At 41.3% G+C, this 12229-nt stretch overlaps 1 protein-coding gene across 1 annotated transcript in view; it reads left to right on the top strand.

The window, feature by feature from the left end:
- The first annotated feature begins 5838 nt into the window (after positions 1-5838).
- Positions 5839-12229, top strand: part of LOC126365970 (zinc transporter 5-like) — a 233939-nt gene continuing 227548 nt past the window's right edge. The window contains exon 1 of the mRNA XM_050008767.1: positions 5839-5963. The gene's annotated coding sequence lies outside the window, so the exon portion shown is untranslated. The remainder of the gene's footprint in view (positions 5964-12229) is intronic.

Raw genomic sequence — 12229 nt, forward strand, 5'->3', positions numbered from 1 at the left:
GGTTGACTACAATTCAAGTGCACCAGTGGAATTTTCTGCCTTGTGGCCTTTAGTGTTCTGGTTACCTGCCCTGGCCATTAACGTAATTTCAGGCAGTGTCCTTCACTCACTGGTTGTTGCTGTTCAACACGATTGGTGGCAAGCAAGTTGTTTGTCGTTCAGTCCGTGGCTGTCCCCTGGTTGGGGTCAAGTGTAGTTGGGCTCACCACCTATCTTTCCTAAGTGAACGAAGGCAGACCAATCTCCCTGGAGGCTTCTGACTGACACCGTTGTTTAATTATCTGTTTTCAGCTGCTTAAAATTTAAAGCTTATCGTTATTTTTTCTTTTTCTTAAACTTTTGCAAAATTAATTCCTTAATTTATCTTTCAAGCTTAAACACTGCAGCCTTCTGCCTTTAAAAGTCTATGGTAATAGATTCTAAAATTTTGAAACTTAATTGTAGCCTTCAGTCATTGGTATTGCACCTTGCATATGTTTGTTCTATCTACTTTGCTGTGATGTTTTTGGTAATTATTTTATTGCTATCTTAATTGGATTTTTTTATCTTGTTGATTTGTTAAGATTTCTTGTTTGGAGGCCTTCAGCCACGAAAGAGTTGCATTCGGTAAAGGTCCGGCTATGAGCCACTTTGGTTGTAAAAGTGTTATTAAGTTACAATAAGAAGGTGAAACTGCCCCCAACCTTAGTGGGCCCTTTCCACAATCCTAATTACCTGTTCTGCCCAGCGGGTTTAGCAGGTGTATCACAGTTATCTGGAATGCAGTGCTATCTGAAAGAAGCTGCACAAATATTCAGTCAGACCTTCATAAGGTATCAAAGATTGGCAACTTGCTTTAAATGTTCAAAAATATAAAACTAGGCACTTCACTAAATGAAAAAAAATCATAATATTCTATGAATATAGCATCAATTTGGAATCAGACCACTCATAAAGATACGTGGATCTAACAATTTGAAGGATTGGAAATGGAATGATCAAACAGGCTCCGTTGTGGTAAAGCCACTGGCTATGGTGACGAGAGTCCTCCCCACACACAAATAAGATTCCCACATAATACCAGTGCTTTTTTCTGGTCATACACATTACTGGCACTTTTTCTTTTAAGTTTTAAAAAAGTGTTTGATTTATTTAGAGCAAAATGTCTTACGAACATCCCAGCAGATAGAACTGTCTTCCTATTTTTTTCCTTGTAATCTGACACCACAGTTTTTTGTGTTGTATATTGGTATGCTGCATGTAGTTCATCTGAGGTCTATAAAAGTATGAAAGAAGCTTTTAGAAAGCATCTGCTTCAAAATGGCTGAATGCACCGAGGTTTTAGATTCAAAGTATCATCTAGAAAATCCTGGGTCTGAAATTTGGTAGTTAGCCTATAAATTTCACTTAAATGAAAGAGCAGCAATTTGAGGTTTCCATGAGTACCCCAAGAAAATAAATTCCCAGGTATACAGCACTGCTTTATCTGAAATGAATTTTGGACACAATTGCAATATCTTCCAACAAATGTGAAAGGGGTTTCTCTCAAATGAATTTTATGGTTACTTCATCTAGGTCCCCTATGCTTCTAGGGACTACTTCTGCAATGCTGTTTAACAGGATGTTAGGGCCTCCTCTCAGTTCAAACCTAACAAATATGGAGATTCATGGCTGCTCCAAGGTCATAATTGTGCAGCTGACAGCAAAAGTGAGAAGCAGCTTGGAAACAATGAATGTATGTACATTGGAGGATATGTTGAAATTGTTGAAGTTGCCAGAATAATATATTCTTTGTGAATACCAACACTTTTTTCCCAGAAATACGACACTGGAAAGTACTAATAAAATGAAATCAATCACGAACAGTGTCCTTGAGGACACAATTCCATGAAGTCTGAATGCACACAAATGGTAATCTTCCTGATTTGGCTTTACAAAAGGAATTATAAGCCTCAGAGGTTACTATTTTGTTGGTGATAACCAACCACTGAAATCTTTCAAAGATATATAACACTGATGACAGTTATTTGATACTATCAGAAATCAAAGACAACCAGCATACACCATCCCAGGAGCACAACATTCGATTGTGACCAAGGTTGGTGGAGGTGATGGCCTTGCCTGTGCCTGCTATTGCTCATTGCAGTACTGCTGTGGTGATCCTCCTTGCTAGGTGCTATGGTTGTAACTAGTTGCTTTGTGGCTAGGCTACCACATAAACACAGGCTTGGCAGATTGATATTTTCTTAGTGTTCCTGCAGGCATGCGATCAGTGGAGGCAAATGTAGCATTACCAGTAGCAATCCAAGTGATGTGGGTGTCAAGGTTGTGTCGATATACTGTAAAGTGGCACTTACAACTCTGAAAAAGGATGCAGTGTTGCTAAGCATTTATTTTAACAAACATTTTGGAACAGTTTTGATTCTGTCCAACAGTTTGAGTTATTCTGTCATTCGCTATCTTGAATATTTTCTCCTAACAAAATCTGTACTACTGTATTTTTGAGGTATTTTTTGTGAAGAAAAAGTGATTTGATATTTTGCTATCAAAAAATTACTTAAACAGAAGGCAAGTGACTTTTTTCATGTAGAAATTAGTTATTGTCTAGCTCATACCCAAAAAATTGCAATCAGCACCTTATTTATCACTGTATGATCAAAAGCAACCATTTTCTGGGACAAGTGAGGCTACTTGCATCACTAAAAAAGTAGATCAAATTAGCTGCGCAGGATTTTGATTACTGGTACTTTGTTTTAAACTTGATTCAGCTTGGGATAAATCTTATTACACTGAAAATGTCATTAGACAGTTTTACATTGTTTTAGAATAGACTGACTCCATTTTCAAAAGTCATTTTGCAAAACTACTATGCATTATGTGATTTTGTTTGTAAAAGTGTCCAAAACCCTGTTTTACAGTACCATTCAGTCTGTGGGGAACACGAGCTACGGCAACCTACTGTTCGCATCTGGATTGTGGGTAGACGGAGTTGTAGGATACAGCAATATTGATTAGGCCTATGCTCAATATAAGAACCAGTTAATCATCTTGGATCATACTTTATTTCCTGCAAGGTATGTCTACACACTTGTTTGTTATACTCGCGAGAGTTGCTTTTATTGTTCCGGTTTCATCTTCTTGTCCATGCAAAATTCAGCTAACTGTAGGTACTGTAATAAACTACTGTTTTGGTGGTCATGGGTGAGATTTGACTTCAAAAGATCTGCTAGATGATTTACCATTCATTTGTCGATACTCAAGGAGGGTTCTACCTCTTGAAAAGAAATGGATATTTTTAGTAAATTTATTACTTATTTTCTGAATAAATTTTTGTTACCTGACCTATCAGTTGCTTCACGACAATCATGGCAATGTATGCATTCAACTATTTGGCTTGTGGAGGGTGTTGACTTTATGCTGGCCATCAGAGTGTTGCTCTGTGTCTCCACTCCCCAGTCCTGAATCAGTAGAAATTGGGAAAACTCAGAAGTCTTTGGCCATTAGTCATTTGTTTTTGGCTGCAGCCGCCATTATCCAGCCAACAGAACTCTGTGATGTAGCCATTGCTGTCTGCTGTGTAACTTTGTGGTGGTTCACTGTTTTTCCTTTTGTTCTTGTGATAAGTGTACTAAGTAGTTGCTGCAGTTTGGATCTTTATGCAACATGTCCACAACTAAGACAATTTTAGTTTCATTTACAAACAACATTTAAACTATTTTTACTTATGTGTGTGAGACATGAAGCTTAGTTTCTGGTGACCCCCCTCCCCACATACACACACTGTCATCAGAACTAGCCTTTGTAGCAACTGCAATTACCAAGTACTGCAAAAATAAAAACAAGCAGAAGCAGTGATGAGTGAAAAAGTGACTTGGAAGTCTCCCTGTATGGGTCTATACTAACATGCTATGAGCTATGAGAAACTGCCGTAGAGGCCGATGACCATCAGAATTTTTTAAGGATGAATGGTCAATGCTTCAACAAATTAGTGAACTTTTTTACAATTTATGTACACAGATAAAGATTCTGTTCACATGATTGACAGATTTCCTTTTCCACCTTGCTGGAAGCTATCTACAAACCTGAAAATGCTAAACACGTTATTGTGGAGGATTGGTGTAGTAGGTAGTGCTGTTATGAATTTCTGCTCCCACTAAACTGGCCCTAGAGACTGGCATACCAAAGACTGATCTCTGATCGGTGTTATGCCATAAAGTTTTCAGGATCTGGTATACCGAATGGCGCACCCTCAGTACATCAAATAAACTATGTGTTATCAAGGAAACAATGAATATGTGGAGGTCATCTGTGTGATCCACTCGTATGGACCCCATTATCTTTTGCTGGCAGTGCATGGGCTGTACTTGGCTGACTCATGGTCACCTCCTCTGTCATGAGGACCCACCTCAGTGTTGCTCTGGTTCCCACTTGACTGTGGTCTGCATCTTGTTGGATTGTCCAATTTTAGCTGCCCTGAGGTGAACTTTTAACTTTTCCATCATACCACCTGTGGTGTTGGTAGACAATGCCTCAATGGCTGATATAGTTTTCGTTTTATTCATGAGGTTTTTTTTTCCCACTCAATCTATGTATGGGTGGGTGCCTTGCATTCTCTCCCAGGTCTTCACCCTCCTTCCATTTTAACTCTTCCTCGTTCTTTCTTTGCCTTTTGTTCGCCTTGGCGTGAATATTTTCCCTATCTGTGTTTCCCTAGCCTTGTGATTTTAGGCTGGAGATTTTAGTGTGTTGCAGAATGCCTGGCTTATCCTCTTTTATCCTTCTATCAGCCAGCCCAGGCCATCTGCTGTATTATTTTAGTAGGCCTGCTTTCAATGCTTTTTTTCTCTTTTAGTGTATCTTGTCCCATTTTGGTTTGCTTATTTCGTTTTCTCTTGCAGTCTGGCTCCCAGTTAGTTTTACGCTTTGTTTTTTACTTTGACAGACTCTTTTGGGTAAAGGTTGTACCTCTGAGCCCCGTTTGAATGAGGCAAAGGGTACTGATGACCCTGTAGGTTGGTCTCGTTCTCAAAATCGTTCAAATGGCTCTAAGCACTATGGGACTTAACATCTGAGGTCATCAGTCCACTAGGATTAGATTTACTTAAACCTAACTAACCTAAGTACATCACACACATCCATGCCCGACACAGGATACGAACCTGCGACCGCAGCAGCAGCGCGGTTCCGTACTGAAGCGCCTAGAACCGCTCGGTCACAAAGGCCGGCGGTCTCGTTCTTCCCACGTCAACAGTTGATTCCTTTCATGTGTATTTCCTGATGCATTCATATTCATATAGCGAAGCCTCATCTCAGTTGTGTGCACGTCCACAAATCAGGAAGTCTCGGTAGGAACTGCTATGTATTGTACAATATGTTAATTACATGGTCGAATATATTGCGTAATATATTTATTGAGAGTCTACATTTTTTTTCTGATCTGCAGTCTCCATCAATATGTTGCGCAAACCGTCAAATCCGCTCTCAGATGGTCGTCTGAGAATGGAATTGACGATGTGTGCAATACATTGATGGAGACAGCACACCTGAAAAAATGTAGACTCTCGCTCAATATATTACACGATGTAATAATATTGCTATACTCGGTATTGCGCATAAATATTGAGTGTGTGAAAGCCTCTTAGGAAAATCTGTTATTATATTATGCATAGAAGTTTCGGTAGAACGGCTTTGTTTCAGGCCGAGAGCTAATAATATTGCTATACTCGGTATTGCGCATAAATATTGAGTGTGTGAAAGCCTCTTAGGAAAATCTGTTATTATATTCTGCATAGAAGTTTCGGTAGAACGGCTTTGTTTCAGGCCAGAGAGCACTTGATATTTAGAAGCGCTGTTCCAGTCAACAGAGTATACAGTGATCTCTGTAGTTAGGTTGTGATCACTGACCCTTCAGTATTAATAATATCTTTGTTTGTTGTTAACATGGAGGAAAGATATTTGCGGATGCGGTAAAGAAGTCTTGAAAGGTACAGTCTCAAGAAGCAGTGACATTGCTACCTTGGTTTCTTTGGCGAGCCACAGTTATACAAGGGCACTGTTAATATCAAAAATAATAATTAAAGTTAATGTTAAATCTTTAGATACGTGAATGATAGTATGTAATCATTAGGATTACGATTTGCTATTTTAGAAGCTTGACATGGTATTTTATTCCTGTCAATTTGGGCAAAGTAAACACAGTTCATCATGGGACTTCTGCGAGTGCCTACCTTTCTTCGTTACTTTCAGGCCCAGTAGAAATTCACATGTAAAGTGTCACAAGATGGTTAAAATTCGCAATTTTTGTTTAGTATAACATTTATATCGCAGGTTTTATGGAGCCAATAGGTAATATATTCAGTTGTTGATGTCCCCAGCTAGCCCATTATATTTGAAAATATTTTATGTTCGTCTTTAAAGCGTTGATTTAAAGAGGTGATTTCTTAACAAACGGTCTGCTACGTTGTAGTAGGAAATTATCGAGATATTTACATGTGTTCTCAAGAGTGTGCTATTTACTGCAGTTACAACCGCCAAATATTTGTACTAAAGATGATAAACAATGAAAGTTTGAGACATTTATTGTCTTCTGGTTTTGGAGAGGTGGTTTAAAGCTAAATACACCATGTTATGTATTTATTTGCACAAAGGTATAAATGAATAACTACTTGACGTCTTCAGATTGAGTTATTTAATGCAGACACTAGCAGTATTCACAAATCAAAGAATAATAACCCTTAACTCATGAGGTGACTTTTCTGTAACATACACTATGAGGTGTAGTCTCCTTGACCCCTATCTTTAAACCAAGATTTAAGCTGTAAATCATTTGAAAATTTAATTTGTTATACAACATTTATGGTTACAACTATATAAGTGCTGTATAAATACTGCTTGTTGATTTTATGGTTACAACTATATAAGTGCTGTATAAATACTGCTTGTTGATTTTATTGCACCAAATGAAGCCAGCAATATTTTTCGTTGGATCAAGCAAAAATAACACTTTTGTGAACCTTTTTCAATAGTGCACAAAATGAACTGTTAGAGAACTGAATATTATGTTCTGAAAATTTGCTGGGGTTTAAAGTTGTGTATAAAAACTGAACTGCAAAATTAATATTCAGTACCGAGATCTACATCTTTCTTTACCAACACTCAAACACATTTAATTTTAACTAAGTAGTTTTTGAAGAAACAGAGAGGTCCTAATCATCATTGTCCTTAAGTTCAACCTCTGAATGGTCCTCTTGTTCACTAGCAGAATTGTGATCTCTGGCTATTGAAAAATCATTGTCTTCTTTGTCTACTTCTTGTTCTATATTATTGACTTCATTATCCATCCAATGGCTAAAAATTTCATTGAACTTAAGTGCTTAAAATTGTCACATTCTTGCTAACACATTTTGTACTGAACTTATGAAAGTAGATGGACAGTTCATGAGGTGTGGTCTGGGAGACTACATCACATGTCAGCAACACATCATATAAGGCTATAATGCAACTGATAATAATAATAATTTGTAGGGTTGGTGATAAAAAGAGAGTAGGTGGTGTATAATTGACTTATGAGAGCTACTTGGAAAATTCTGGGGCGGTCTGAGAGACCACACCTCGTGAGTTAAGGGATAATCAGCAAACAACCCTACATACCACTACACATACTGTTGAGAGGCGCATAATATTTGTAATTTCCAATGCTCAGATTTAATTCCATTTGTAATTTTGCGTATTCCTAATTGCCCAGTTTTTTAGGATTTTGCAAAGATATTGAGTCTTTGTAGCATCATGCCCTACACTTATTTTCCTCTATAGCCATATGGCTAAATATGTATTTAACATGTACGTGTTTAATCTTTCATATTCATAATTACACATAGGCACAGCAAAATACTGACTGGCTTCATAAGTTTTTTAAATTTAAAAATTTTCAACTCAGTACAATAGTAGCTAATACTTCAACAAATATTCTGCAGAATATAATGCAGACTGAGTAACCTTCACCTATGCTGTCACCGTTCCGTCTCCCCCACATGTGCTATCTGCCTCTGTAATAGAAAATGCTACTGTACTTTTTCTAATCGCCTCACATTACCATTTAGCTTAAATACAGAAAACACAGTCCCACTCAATCTCTTTATTGCATTAAATTAAACTCCAGGGACCTAGTAATTGACTTTTACTCATTCGAGTATATCTTTTCAAGAGGGTTTCAGAACGAACAATTCAGTCCCTAATTACCCTTTTCTGACTTTTATCAGCCGCCTCCCACGGGGGGGAAAAAAAACAGCAGATCTATCATAATTTACACTTTATTGTGTACCTACTTCCCTTTTTTTCTTTATTTAGTATTATTAAAGTTGATTACTTTTTATCTTTCCTGAAATATTAACCATCAACAAGAGAATATAACCCTTTATGCATATTTCTTTTTGTTGTAAGAAACTTTTCATTTCATTGGCTAAATATGCACCTCGATTAGCACAGCAAATGCTCAAGTGAAAAATAATGGCTGTCATCGTTTCCGGCTATTTATGATACAGCCAAGCGAAAGGAGATTGACGGGGGGGATTGTGTAGCTACAAATTTTTGCACAGTGCTAGGAGGGAGTATCCAGAGCAACATGCTAAAAAATCTGCACTGTTGTGGTGGTGGGAGGATAGGTTATTTTTTTGTTTTCTCAAGCAACTCAAAAACTGTGACTTCTAATGCAAATGATTACCTTTAAAACACCTCCGCTGGCCCGTGGGTTAGAATAGGCCTGAGGTATTCCTGCCTGTCGTAAAAGGTGACTAAAAAGAGTCTCTCATCTTTTGGCCTTTGTGTGATAGTCCTCTGCAGGGTTTGGCCTCCATTTTTCAAAATTTTCCCGAAGAGTGAGCCAATTGGGGAAGGGCGCCATACATGGTGCATAGTGTCCATCGTGCATTGTGATCTTTAGCCCACTTTCTCATTGAGGCATTGCAGTCCCACTCATCCTCTCTCTCTTGGGCGAAGACACCTTCCTGGGTGCATTTTCCTCCACCCACTATGCAGTGTCGTTTTCTGTGCCAACGATGACCATGGAATTTTTTGCATCTCATATCCAGCATGGTTGTCAGTCCATTTGGTTGTAGCCCCCTAAATACACAGGGATCGCTCTGCTGATGCCTGATCCGTTAACTCCCCACGTATGCCAAGGTGTAGATGCCGGTCACCCTGGGGCATTGGGACTCCTGGCAATGGCCATCCTGCCAGGTGGCCTTTGCTGCGGCTGGGTGGCGGCCGTGTGGGGGGCCCCTGGTTGGAATGGGTCGCACAGGCGGAGGACGTGTGATGAAGTGTATCACGTCATCACTTGCTGGTGATCAAACACCAGCAGTCTCTAAATGTTCCAAGTCTCAGTACAATGCAAAGAAGTATTATCATAAATCATTCCCCTCCCTGGCCACACCATGGTAGGAACACTAGGCTAAGGATGGCAGTGAACCTTATTTGCCCCGATACCTCGTATGTACGAGAGCTGATGGGGACTCATTTGTCTCAATGAAGCCTCAGTTTCTTGTAGAGCATTTAGAGGACAAGTTTTGGGAGGTGGAGGGCTTGTCCAAAATGCGGTAAGGGTCAGTCTTGATGAAAACGGCATCCTCTGCTCAGTCACGGGCATTACTCACTTGTGACAAGCATGAGGATCTTTCCATCACCATCATGCCTCATAAGAGCTTAAATACGGTCCAGGGTGTGATGTTCCACAGGGACCTATATTAGCAGTCTGACGACGAACTGTGCGCCAACTTAGAGTGACAAGGAGTTAATTTCATCCAGCGTGTCCATTGGGGTCCAAGGGATAACAGGTTGCCACCGGTGCCATCATCTTCGTCTTTGAGGGTGATACATTACACGAGAAGGTCAAGGTGTTGGTCCACCACTGTGATGTCAAGCCATATATCCCCCCCCCCCCCCCCCCCCCCATGCGGTGCTGGAAGTTTGGCCATATTTCTTCCCGCTGTACTTCCAGCATCACATGTCGAGATTGTAGATGTCCATCCCATCCCCAATGTGCCCCCCTCCCATCCGTGTCAACTGTGGAGAGGATCATTCCCCTTGCTCACCAGACTGCAGGATTTTACAGCGCGAAAGGAAACACATGGAATACAAGACACTGGACTGACCGACCTACACTGAGGCCAACAGGAAATTTGAATGCCTACATCCTGTGGCTATGACGACCTCGTATGGCGCCGCTATGAGAACGTTGTAGCCCCATCAGTTCCACAAGTTCCAGTCAGCTCTCAGAGCGGGAAGACTACACCTGCCCTCTTGATTGTGGGGGACACTTCTCACCCTGTTGCTCCTGCACCACCTACCTCAGGAGCACTGTCCCCCCAACTATCGGGGACACCACTTCCCTCTTCTCAGCCGGAGAAGTGTAAGTCTTCTTCGGCTCCTCTCCCTAGGAAGAGGTCTCTTTGGTCATTCCCTTCCCAGGTTTCTGCTAGTGGGAAACATGACACTTGCCAGTGGCTGAAGTGCCCAAAAGCAGCTGGTCGTAGGGCTTCAGGACCACCCTCAGCCCGGAGATGGATTCAGTGAAGCCCTCACAGCCAGAGAAACCCAAGGATCAGCAAGAGAAATTAAGAAAGAAGCGGTGGCACCCACACTACTTCTGCTTACAAGCTATGTTTCTGAGGATGAGGTGAAGATTCTGGTGTCTACTGAGGACTTACATCTCGCCAGACCCTCAGAAACAATGGACATAGCCTGTTCAGGAAATTGTTGTTGGCAGTAGGTGACCCTGAGGCGTAGACTGCCTCATTTAGTGTTTTATGCTTTCCCAGTCCCACGATCATGTAATCCTCCAGTGGAATTGCGGTGGTTTTTTCCACCATCTGGCTGAGCTATGGCAACTGTTAAGCTTTACACCTGCTTTCTGCATTGCCCTCCAGGAAACCTGGTTCCTGGAAATGCGGACCCCTTCCCTTCGTGGATGTAGGGAATATTACAAGAACCGTAGTGAATATAATAGTGTGTCAGGTGAAATTTGCGTCTATGTCCTGAACTCGGAATGTGGTGAACCTGTGCCCCTTCAAACTCACCTTGAAGCTGTGGCTGTCAGGATACAGATGACACAGGAAATAACTGTCTGCACATATATCTCCCTGCAGATGGTGCAGTACCCCTGAATGATTGGCTACAGTGATTAATCAGCTCCCTAATCCTCTCCTAATTTTGGGCGATTTTAACGTCCATAACTCCTTGTGGGGTAGCACCATGCTTAGTGGCCATGGCAGAGATGTCGAAAGTTTACTGTCCTAACACGACCTCCGCCTCTTAAATACTGGGACTGCCACACTTTTGAGCTTGGCTCATGGTAGTTACTCGGCTATTGATTTATCAGTTTGCAGCCCGGGACTTCTCCCATCTATCCACTGGAGAGCACATAACGACCTGTGTGGGAGTGACCACTTCCCCATATTCCTGTCACTCCCCGGCATTATGCCCACGGACTCCCACCCAGATGTGCATTAAAAAAGGCAGACTGAGTAGCCTTCACCTATGCTGTCACCATTCAGTCTCCCCCACATGTGCTATTGATGTTGTGATTGAGCAGGTCACTACAACGATAATTTCTGTGGCGGAAAATGTGAACCCTCGTTCTATAGGGTCCCCCGGCAAAAGGCAGTCCCTTGGTGGGCACTGAGGCAATTAAAGTGTGTCGGTGAACTCTACAGCGACATAAGCGGCACCCTTCCTTAGAGCACCCAATAGACTTGAAGTGACTGCATGCCTGTGTTCGCCTGCTTATAAAACGATGGAAACAGGAGTGTTGGGAGAGTTAAAAGTCGACCATTGGCTGCTATATGTCACCTTCCCAAGTCTGGACAACAACAGGTGCCCCTGTTGTTAACATCAATGGTATGCTCTCTACCAATGCAAATGTGATAGCCGAGCACTTTGCTTAGCACTATGCATGAGCCTCTGCATTGGAGAACTACCCTCCAGCCTTTCGCACCATCAAACAGTGGATGGAAAGGAAAGTCCTCTCATTCACTACACGCCAAAGTGAATCCTATAATGCCCCATTTACAGAGTGGGTGCTTCTTGACACCCTTGCACATTGCCCTGACACAGCTCCTGGGCCGGATTGGATCAACAGTCAGATGATCTCGCACCTGAATACAAGCACTATCTCCACGTCATCTTCAACCAGATCTGGTGCGATGGCATCTTTCCATCGCAATGGTGGGAAGAGCACTATCATTCCGGTGCTAAA

Source organism: Schistocerca gregaria, chromosome 4 (assembly GCF_023897955.1).
Source record: "Schistocerca gregaria isolate iqSchGreg1 chromosome 4, iqSchGreg1.2, whole genome shotgun sequence".
Taxonomy (NCBI): Eukaryota; Metazoa; Arthropoda; class Insecta; order Orthoptera; family Acrididae; genus Schistocerca; species Schistocerca gregaria.